The sequence below is a fragment of the Mus caroli genome, chromosome 5, assembly GCF_900094665.2.
Source record: "Mus caroli chromosome 5, CAROLI_EIJ_v1.1, whole genome shotgun sequence".
Classification (NCBI taxonomy): domain Eukaryota; kingdom Metazoa; phylum Chordata; class Mammalia; order Rodentia; family Muridae; genus Mus; species Mus caroli.
Window position 1 is genome coordinate 33,986,013 of NC_034574.1, and position 10,330 is coordinate 33,996,342.

A 10,330-nucleotide genomic window follows, 5' to 3' on the forward strand; every position below is an offset into this window, starting at 1 on the left:
TTACTTGCTCATTTCTCAGATAAATCACTTGTGTGTCCAAATGCATCATAACCTTGTGTAGCAAATGCTTCTGATCAGGCCACTGGACCTCAGGAATGTCAGCAGGAGCAAGTTATCTCATTAATGAGCAGGAGCTCATTATCTCCAACTTTGTGTACTTTACTCAGCACGGTGGGGTGTGTGTGTGTGTGTGTGTGTGTGTGTGTGTGTGTGTGTGTGTGTATGAAGGTTGAAATAGTTAAAAAAATAATACAGATCTATCAGCCATCAGAAAATCCAAAAACTTAATTTCTACTCCCTGGAGTAGAAAGAATTGCCCAGCTCCTTGCTTCATTTGAACAGCTATTTGGTTGCCTGTAACTTTCTACCCTAAGTTAGTATACCTTGTATTGGTCACGGGTTTGTTTTCTCTCAACTCTTTCTCCTTTTCATGATTAGACACTTGAAAGTGTCTCTCCCTATCAATTCACTAATTTATATTTCTTTTTATTCAAGCTTTGTTTCAAATTTTATTTCTAATTAAGACATATCACCTGTATAAAAAGCAAACAGTAAATTATATAATGAGGGGCTGGCCATATGGTTGAGCAAGGTTTGAGCTGTCTCAAAGCTCTGATGACCTGAGTTTGACACCTCAGTTCCCTTAAAGGTGGAAGGAAAGAACTGATTCCAAAAAGTTATCCTCTTACTTTCACATGTGTGCTGGCATAAGTGCTCATGTGTGCGTACACACACACACACAAACACACACTCAAACTAATTCATACATACATATGCACATAACAATATAAACTTTAAAACTGAAGGAAAGTTATATAATAAATATAAAAATTTAACTTCTATATATTCATGATATTGCTTGAGATGGAGATTGTAATTGGCATTTGGAAGCTCTTGAATGTAAGCCCTAATGCATGATGACCAATTGTCTTTGAGCCAGAAGAGAAAACCAAACAATGGCAGAAAGACAGGGCCACATAAAACACCTAGTAGTATGTCAGTCCAGTGATATACTTTATGCAGGTATAAAAATGGTAAAAGTTAAAATATCCTTTGAAAGATAATAAATACCTTGCAGGTTGGACAGAGAAACTCAGACCTATTAATGTATAAAACATATTCTCAAATTGAGCTGTAGGTCTGATGCAATTCCAGTGAGAATGCCAATAGAACATTCCATAGATCTTGATAAGCTGAGACCAGAATGATAATTGGAAGCACTAAGGTCAATAAGAGACAAGATGAAGAGAAGTGGACCAGGTGGCCTGACCTTTATGGATCCTATGAAATATCATGGAGTTAGAATGATGGCTAACCATGTTTGCTAAGGACAGATTGACAGTGGTCAGACAGAAGAACTCACAAATAACCTGAACATGATGATTGTGGAGAAATTGGTGCTTTAAATTTCAAAAATGGTACCAGATCTCTGGGTTATCAACTGGGGAGGAAAAGAAATGCCACCTCTACATAACTCTTCCCATAAAAAAATCAATTCTAAGGGTATTAAAGACCCTATGAATGACAGAACAATAAAAGTTTTAGATGACATCATAGAAGATCTTTTAGCCTTTGAGATAGGACGGGCTTCTTGAGGTGAAGAATGTGCAAACATAAAACCATTGACACGGCAGTGAAGTACAGGGCTCTGCGCTTCCCAGGTTTGCACATGGGAACAAATGAATGGATGGAAACCAGAGCCTCTCAGGACTCACATGAAGTTCCTACTGTACAGAGTTGTGAAAGTCATTAATTCTGTGCTACAAAGCAATTAACTAGGACATACAGATTAATTAGGACTTAGCGAATGATCAAATAGAGACATGGATTGACATTTGGCACTGGCATTAAAAGAACACATTTGAATTATGTAAGGTTAGCCACAGCCCTGCCGCCTTTTTGAGTCTATAAATATGTACATAATCAGTAATACAGAATCCAAAGTGAAGCTAGAGTATATCACAATTCTAATCTTAACACACACGACATACAACCTAACTAGCCCATGTAGTATATGTGTAAACTTGTTAAGCGCTTTACTAAAATTTGTAATCTTTGCAACACTTTTGTTCAGTTCTTAGTATAGCCCAATTTACCCATGTCTATTGATAGTGGATGGTTTATCTTCTATGCATTTTAATTAATCTTCCCTTTCACATGAAATAATGGGTATGCATAAAGTTTTAAAATTAAGATTACATTTGCCAAAAATTCATAAGAAACAAATACTATAAATAGCAGTGTTCTCTATTTTGTCTTTGAGATTCTTTCCAGTGACTTTAAAAAACAACTTGAAGGTAAAGAATGTGTCAGTTAAAAAAAAAGTTTGTGCAGTAGAAACATTTTTCCACAGAGGCTGCTGATTCTGAAAATTACAAATTTCACAGAAATTGCTGAGGCCTTCTAATGCTATCCTTTTGTAAATATCAGAAAGTGATTGGGTGATAGATGCTGAGGTCATTCAATCTGTTGCTTTGGAACAAATGTCTAGGCATTGTCACAAGTGACAGGACATCAAGCACTGTCACCTGGACTTTCCCTGCTATCAGAAGAACTGAACCTTTTGTCATTCTCCTGGTGTTCTTTGACATTTGAGTCTGTTTTGTATTAGCATCTACAATTCACAGTTGGTTTTTCACTCCCGATTAACTTCATCTATAATTTTGCACTGAGACAGAGAAGATAACTCAGGAGAGGAAAATATCACAGACCTGTCATTGAACATGCCAATTCTTCTTAAAAAGCAAGCTTAAGTATTGAGGCCAAAGGTATTAGAGATACAAACTACAACAATCTCAAAATATTAAAATTATTGAATGTATTGCTTGAATGAACTGATGTAGATGAGTTAGTGTCAAGGAGCATTGACCATGCAATAGAATGTCTTCAAATTAACATCTAGGCAAGAATAGTACAGTGACTAATGCATAGATCAAAACTATGTACTTTTATGAAACTTATATGCACATTTTAAAAACCACATTGATAAATACCATCATTGTGTAGACGGTGGACGAGTAAGATTTCTCAGAGAAGCACACTATATTACTGAGAGCGTATACCACTGTTAACATTTGGTTGGTTCTGTCAGCAAAATCTTTCTGGCATATGCAATAGTGTCTGGGTTTAGTGGTTGTATATAGGATGGATCCCTGGATGGGGCAGTCTCTGGATGGTCTTTCCTTCCATCTCAGCTCCAAACTTTCAGCTCTCTCTTGTGAGTCTATGCCGATGCCTGGCAAATACAGAAGAGGATGCTCACCATCATCTACTGGATGGAACACAGGGTCCTTAATGAAAACGCTAGAGAAAGTACCCAAGGAGCTAAAGGGGTCTGCAACCCTATAGGAGGAACAACGATATGAACTAACCAGTACCCCCCAGAGCTGTGTCTGTATATTGCATATGTAGCAGAGGATGGCCTAGTCAGCCATCAATGGGAGGAGAGGTCCTGGGTATTGTGAAGATCGTATGCCCCAGTACAGGGGAATGCCAGAGCCAGGAAGCAGGGAGTGTGTGGGTTGGTGAGCAGGGCTGGGGGAGAGGGCGAGGGGATAGGGAGCTTTGGGGATAGCATTTGAAATGTAAATGAAGAAAATATCTAATAAAAAAAACATTTGGTGGGTAACATTTGGTGGATTTTCAATGGATTTATTGTTTCTTTAAATTTATCCTAAATAATATATCTTTTTTTCCCCTGTGGTTTGATGGACTGGTGCCACTCTCTGGTTCTGTCACTGAATGAACCATCAAACAAAATAATCAGGGTATGCAACTGCTTATGGGTAAGCTCATGTCCTTCTTAAACACTTGTGAGAAGAAGGTTTTCAGAGGTCAGATTTTTATTTTTACTTTTTTACTTTTAAACTTTGCATAGAGTAGTGAAATCTACTAGGCATGGGATCCACGTCTAAATACAAATATTTCACTTGTTTTGTATATAGTACATACACCAAAACTAGGGGTAATATTATACAGTATCTTTCAGAATTTGTGCATGAAACAAAGGTCATTTACTTTGAACTGTCGGGATGATGTTATGATTGGTTTTACAGTTTAGAGCCTGTAGCGTTTTAGATTTGAGTTTTGGAAGTCAAACATGGCTCAACCCAGGTTTAACTTTCAATGACTTACTTTAAAGATGACCATCTTTCAGTTAAAACCCAGTTTAAAGCTCTCCACCTTTGAGAGCTCGGGGTAAAATTGAAACATCAGCCGTGCCATTTCAGGATCTCACCAGGGTCAGCCATTGCAAGCTTCACACAGCACCATACCAAGAAATTTTCAGTTGAACCACAAGGAGAGTTTAAAGAGGACAAGGCAAGAAAGTGATGCTTTTGTTGCTTTTTAATGATGGAGACCTATTTCTACCCCTGACTCCAGGGGAGTCCCTTAGGCCTCAGGCTTGGTGCTAGGCTCTCTGGGTCACCCTGTTGAAGAGCTGACTTTGATACCATCTTCCCTTAGATATCTCGGAATCATTTGTGATTTACACCTCTGTGTTATTCCTCACTGTCTTCCCAATGGAGCCAGTGATCAAAACTATGTTCTAAACATTTCCAGTCTCTCTCCTCCTTTAAGTTGTTTATATTTAAGGCCCACTTAGAGTATTTAATATGCGGGCCTCTAGGGGTTACTCCCCCTCTATGCTGGTAACTAACTATACAATGACTTACATAGAGCCTAGTGTGATTTTTTTTTTAATATATGACATGATATGAACAGATAAAATCAGAATGTTCTACATTTCTATTGATTCATCATTTCTTCATGTCTGTAGCTCCAAATTCCTCTCTTCCAGCTTATCATAAAATATGCATCATGTTATTGTGAACTATGGTCCTGCTCCACTGTGCTTTGGAGTATGGATAGTTTTCTATCTGCTTGTATACTTGTTACCCTGACTCCCTCTACCCTGTCTCTCCTCCATCTTTCCCAACCTCTAGTAAACTCCATCCCCATTGAGACTGACTTTCTTTTAGCTTACATGTATGACAGAGACCATGCATGGTCTGTGGGTTTGCCTTCCTTACTTCCTTCTGAGTGATTCTCTTAAGTTTCTTATTGTGTCTTTCCACCTTTCTTCATATTTTGAGAGATCTCTACAATGGCCCTTTCCTTCACCATCCCACCTAAACTCTGGTGATTTCCCTTAGCCAACTATTTGTTGAATCTTCTCAGTATTGCTGCAAGAATCATTCTATAATGACCCTCTTGGGTAAGAGGGTCAGTGGATATTCTCTTTCTTCTCCCCTTTTCCTACGTCACTTTGCTTGTTCATCCCTTCTATTGTCCCATTATTCTTTTGGTGTATGTTTAACAAGGGTCCACTGTTCAGTTCTATTTAAAGCAGTTAAAATGTAGTTTGCTAATAAGCATATAAGTGTAAGAGAGACAAGGGCATGTTTAAGTCAGAGTTGACAATATTGCATTCAATGTTTTCCATTTAACTCTCTCTCTCTCTCTCTCTCTCTCTCTCTCTCTCTCTCTCTCTCACACACACACACACACACACACACACACACACACACACCGAGTTTCCTTACCCAGATCACCACTGATCACCTTTGGGGAGCGGGAAATACATATTACTTTGTAGCCTACATCTTCTTCCCTTACACTTCCCATAATAACCTTCCAAAGGTACTACCAGCACAAGACCCTTATCAAATAACCTCTTCTTTAAGGGAACAAAACAAAGATTTAAGGTGGATTTTTTTGCCTTTCTTTCTTCATTTCTTTTTTTCTGGAAAGACTACTTTCTGCTTGTATTACTTATTACCCCACTTTAAACATTTTTTAAAAGTTAATTTCTGGGAGTTTCCTTTCATCTGCTTTCCAGAACCACAGTCATATCCCAGTCACTAGAAGCACATGTGGACTGGTTTCAGATGGTACTTGTCTCTATTCCAGTTCAGTCTCTAATATTGGACTATGACTCAGATCCTGCCTTGAGTAGATTCCACAGGCAGAACGTTTGACTTAAGAGATGACCAATGCTTTGAAAATGCTAAGGAAAGATGCTCTGTAATCTTCCAAACAAAATTACAAGTCAGTTTTGCTGAACTCACTATCAAATAGGGAAACTAAGACTTAGGGAAATTAAGAAACAGGCTCAAGGTGTCATACCATTAGGCATGATGTCTGGACCTATAACCAGAGTTTTCTTAAACCAAGGTTTCATGCCGCATCTTTAGCATTAACAGTTGGTGTCAGCTGATTGGATGAACAAACATTATGTCCTCTTTGATTAAATTGGAATACATAAAGAAGTAAATTCTTTCACAGAGTACCTGAGTCTTATGCATTACTTTTCTCATTTTGAGAATGTTTCTCAAGAGAAAGCATAAAAGATACAAACAATAAACTGCATTTTAAAAACAGAACAGGAAATGCTAGGCATTGCTTAAAAGCTCACAAAATAGGTGTTGACATTGGGAACATGACAAGACCCTTGGTAACTGGAGCAACCTGTACATTCAAGACTTTTATTCTTTATCAATACAAAAGACTAGAGCCATGCCTGCAGGCTCCCTGCTGACCAAATACTATTCTATTACATAGAGAAATAGCCCTTCAAAATTATAAACAGTACAAGGTGGGACATTTACTGTTCTGAGTGAAAAGGAATGTATTGCCTCAGTGTAATTGAAGACCCCAGTGGGCTAGATAAACTTTCAGATTTGTCAAGTGCCAGAATCAAAGAGCATCAAGGATGCCTTTTTCTGTCTCTTAGCTGAACCTTTGGTAAGTTGCTGGCTTCAGTCAGCTGGACACCACCATAGCAGCATCCCCCACCTCCTTCAGGTTTGAGGAGACCCAGCATGATGGCTGTAGTGACCATTGATACAGTGTGATCTGTTATCAGCCATCCATAGATCAGTCTGCTCAGCCAAGCCCACAGAATAGTTTGTGTCCATTCTGTTAGCTATAAATAGTGTTAACTTCCCCTCCAAAAGAGATCTCTACCTAACAAAAATCAAGTGTATTTTTCTTACAAGAAGAATTGTGTAAACTCATGTGACCCGAGAAACTCCCACATGCAAGGTTGTGGGGAACATATATTCCTTTGTAGCCTACATTGTAGTCACAAAAATGTTCTGCATCATACCTGTTGATTTAATCAGGTAAAAATGCAATCTGGAAGATATGACTAGACAATAAGATTGTAGAGAAGCTACACTTCAGTTAGTTTAAATTTAAGGAAAGGAAAAGCCCCCAAATAATTATGTTTGTCATATATCCCAACACACTGGCATGTGGAATTAAACATATTTTGTAGTGATATAACAGAATATGTGATACTGGATGAAATATAAAAAATAGAGGCTTAATCATGATGCTGGCAGCAGAGTCTATACACGTTTTTTTTCACACTGCAATGACTGACTCTCTGGCTCTATTTAGACATGGCAGAGAAGTGAAAAAGGAAGCCCTGACTCTAGAAAACAACCAAGAGGTTGGTAGGAGGCTTGCTTTATAAAAAAAATCGCTGTCTAGAACAAACTCAGTCACTGGATATTTAACCTATCATTCAAGGATGAAGATCCAGATCTCATCATCTGCCCTTAACTCCTTCTCAGCTGCACATGAGGTCAGGTTTCCAGAAACTCACAGTTAGGTGGGCAATCACATTGGTGCCATAGCAAGAGGTGTGTAGATATTTGCTGGATTTCAGCCATCTTCAGATATTAAAAATAATTGGTGGCATGAAAGAAATGACAGATGGGATTACAGAAGCAAGAGATGTAAACCAAACAAGCCAATTTAGAATTGCCAATTGCTGATCTTGCATGTTATTCATTCTTCAACTCTGGCTTATCTGCTACCTTCATAGTTACTGAGCCTGATGCTTCTTCTCAGGCATCACATCTCCCTTTCATAATAGTAGTCCTCTGTCACACATCAGCACTCTGCTTCTTGTCCTGGCTCCTTGTTATATTTTCATTTGTTTCACTGAGCCTGTTCAGTGTCTGCCATATAAACTAAACAGTGCATATTGCTATAGACAGTGGATAAGACACAGTACCCTAACATAGCACTCACATACACTGATTTGCTTTGCCTTAGGCATGGAACAAGTGCTCTAAACACTGAGATATTTCTCCAGTCTCAAAATGGAATTCTTAAACACCTCTCCTGTGTTTAGTGAGAGCTCTTCCTCCTTGCAAAGTTCCCAGTCTTTACCTAGTTCCTTGTTATTGACCAAGATCTCTGCTAAATCTGGTAAGAAAACAAGGATGAACAGAGAGCAAGATACAAGCAGCCTTCTTCACATAGAATAAAGCACAGTACTGTAGGAACAAATATAAGTGGGCTGATTCGCTACTTAATTAAGATAATATCAGCCTGGAAGAGATTCTTACTAAGTGACTATTCTATGGATTCAACCTGGAATTTTGGCCACGTGCCTCCTACAAATTGTTTTCCTCTTTCTCCTCTGCAGGACAAAGCCAAGTTTAAGTTCTGCACACATCTGGCCCCTCTGTTTTCACTGAAGTTACCTGCACCATCCCTCTCCTCGGCTAGATGCTCAGTTTAGCAGTTAAGGTCCACAGCTCTAATTACACTGCCGCTGGCCCCAATTCCCATGCTTCGAATCTCTCCTTCTCACAGATTTAGACTCCTTCAACTTCTGAGTTTAGGCTCAGTCATCCTCTCCTCTGTCTGTGCCACATGAGTGTCATGAACTTCCTATATCACCCTGTGAAACATTTGGTCATGGACTTGGTCAACGGTGGTTTATGTGTGCATTTTTCCAATTAGATCACAAGATCTTTGAAGTAGGACCTGGGGCTCATTCGTGTTTATATCCTGAAATCTGGCCTGTGGGCTGTTACTTGCTGCTATTCAATCACCTGAGGGTGGGTTTTCTAATGACAACTTTTATCTGGTCCTGTGATGTCACTCCAGTTTCAGATTTCTCCAAGACTTTGGTGATGACTCAGAGCTTGCACCTCACTTTTCCAGGGGTGGGGGTGAGACTAAGTTCTGTGGAAGAGGGACAGAGTCAGGGTAGTTTATTTAATTCAGTAAAGTAGGGGAGGACCTATATTTTAATGTATTCATTTGTTTGCCAAGAGCCCGAGGCCAGTATTTTCAATAGCTAGGTTGAAGAACTTCCTTGGGACACTGAACTAAGAATGGTGGCAGCTTGCTTGGAAGGCAATACAAGAATTTGGCATTAATTAATGACATCTTCTCTCCACCAGGGAAAGTAACAGCATTTGGAGCCAGACAGATGGGATTTTAATTTTTATCTTTTCCACCTGTGTAACTTTGAAAAGTTACTTAGCCTTGCTCAGCCTCAGGGATAGGCTCATTCATAGACAAGGGATGATGAATGTTTTCAAGAAGTCAGTTTTGAGAACTGCAAGACAATAGAGAAAGTACTATGTCCAGTGCTTATAGGGCACTGTGTTTAGGATTTGGGGTGGAGCCCCAAATGGGTCTTTTCTTATGGGTCTTTTCTCCATGGCATTAGCCTCTGATGCTGTGCTAGATATTCATGTTCCTGCTGTATCCCCACCAAAGCTACTCAAGTCATCCATGTGGAATCAGAGTTTGTGCAACCGGTCCCCTTCTTTATTACATATGAACACTTCCCTGAAACAAAGCCCCACCTCAGCTGTGTAACCTCACCCCACTTTGTAACTTATACCAATGGCTCCTGAAGGTTTGCAGAACCACAGCACAGCTTGACTCCCAGCCTGCAGCTGGTTCATCTCTGGGATGATCTCAGCCAGTGACAAAGATCAATCAGTGGTGAAGTTCTAGAATTTTCCATCTGACAATGACTTTTCTTGGTCAACCATCATTGACACCATTATCAACTTTCTTCTGCCAGGTTTCTTGGAACAATTCCTGATGTCTCTCCCAGGTTCTCTCTAAGCCTTTATATTTCCTCCCCCGAGTGACAATGGAGCTGACACTTGCTTGCTTACTCCTATCCACTAAGCCACAAGTCAGCTACCATGGTGACAGTCACAAGGCCTTTGCCTGCTCTGTACTGATGGAGTCCCAGTGGTTCCTTTCATTTCCATTGTGCTGTGTTCCATGTATCATTCCTCCGGTTGGTAGTGTTTCTTCCTTTAAAGTCTTCAATATAAAGGTGTTTGTAACTTTTAGAATGAATGAAGAGAAACCATATTTATGCAGAATGACCCCATTCTTGCCATGCAATTTCTAGATGAGCGTTTAGAATTGAGTGATCCAGAAACAATGAGTAAACATAGGACATGGTTAGGAATAAACCTGTAAGTCCATCTGGTGGCCAGTGGTGTGGGCCAGAGAGAACGCTGGCTTAGGGACAGACAATGAAAAGTAGCAG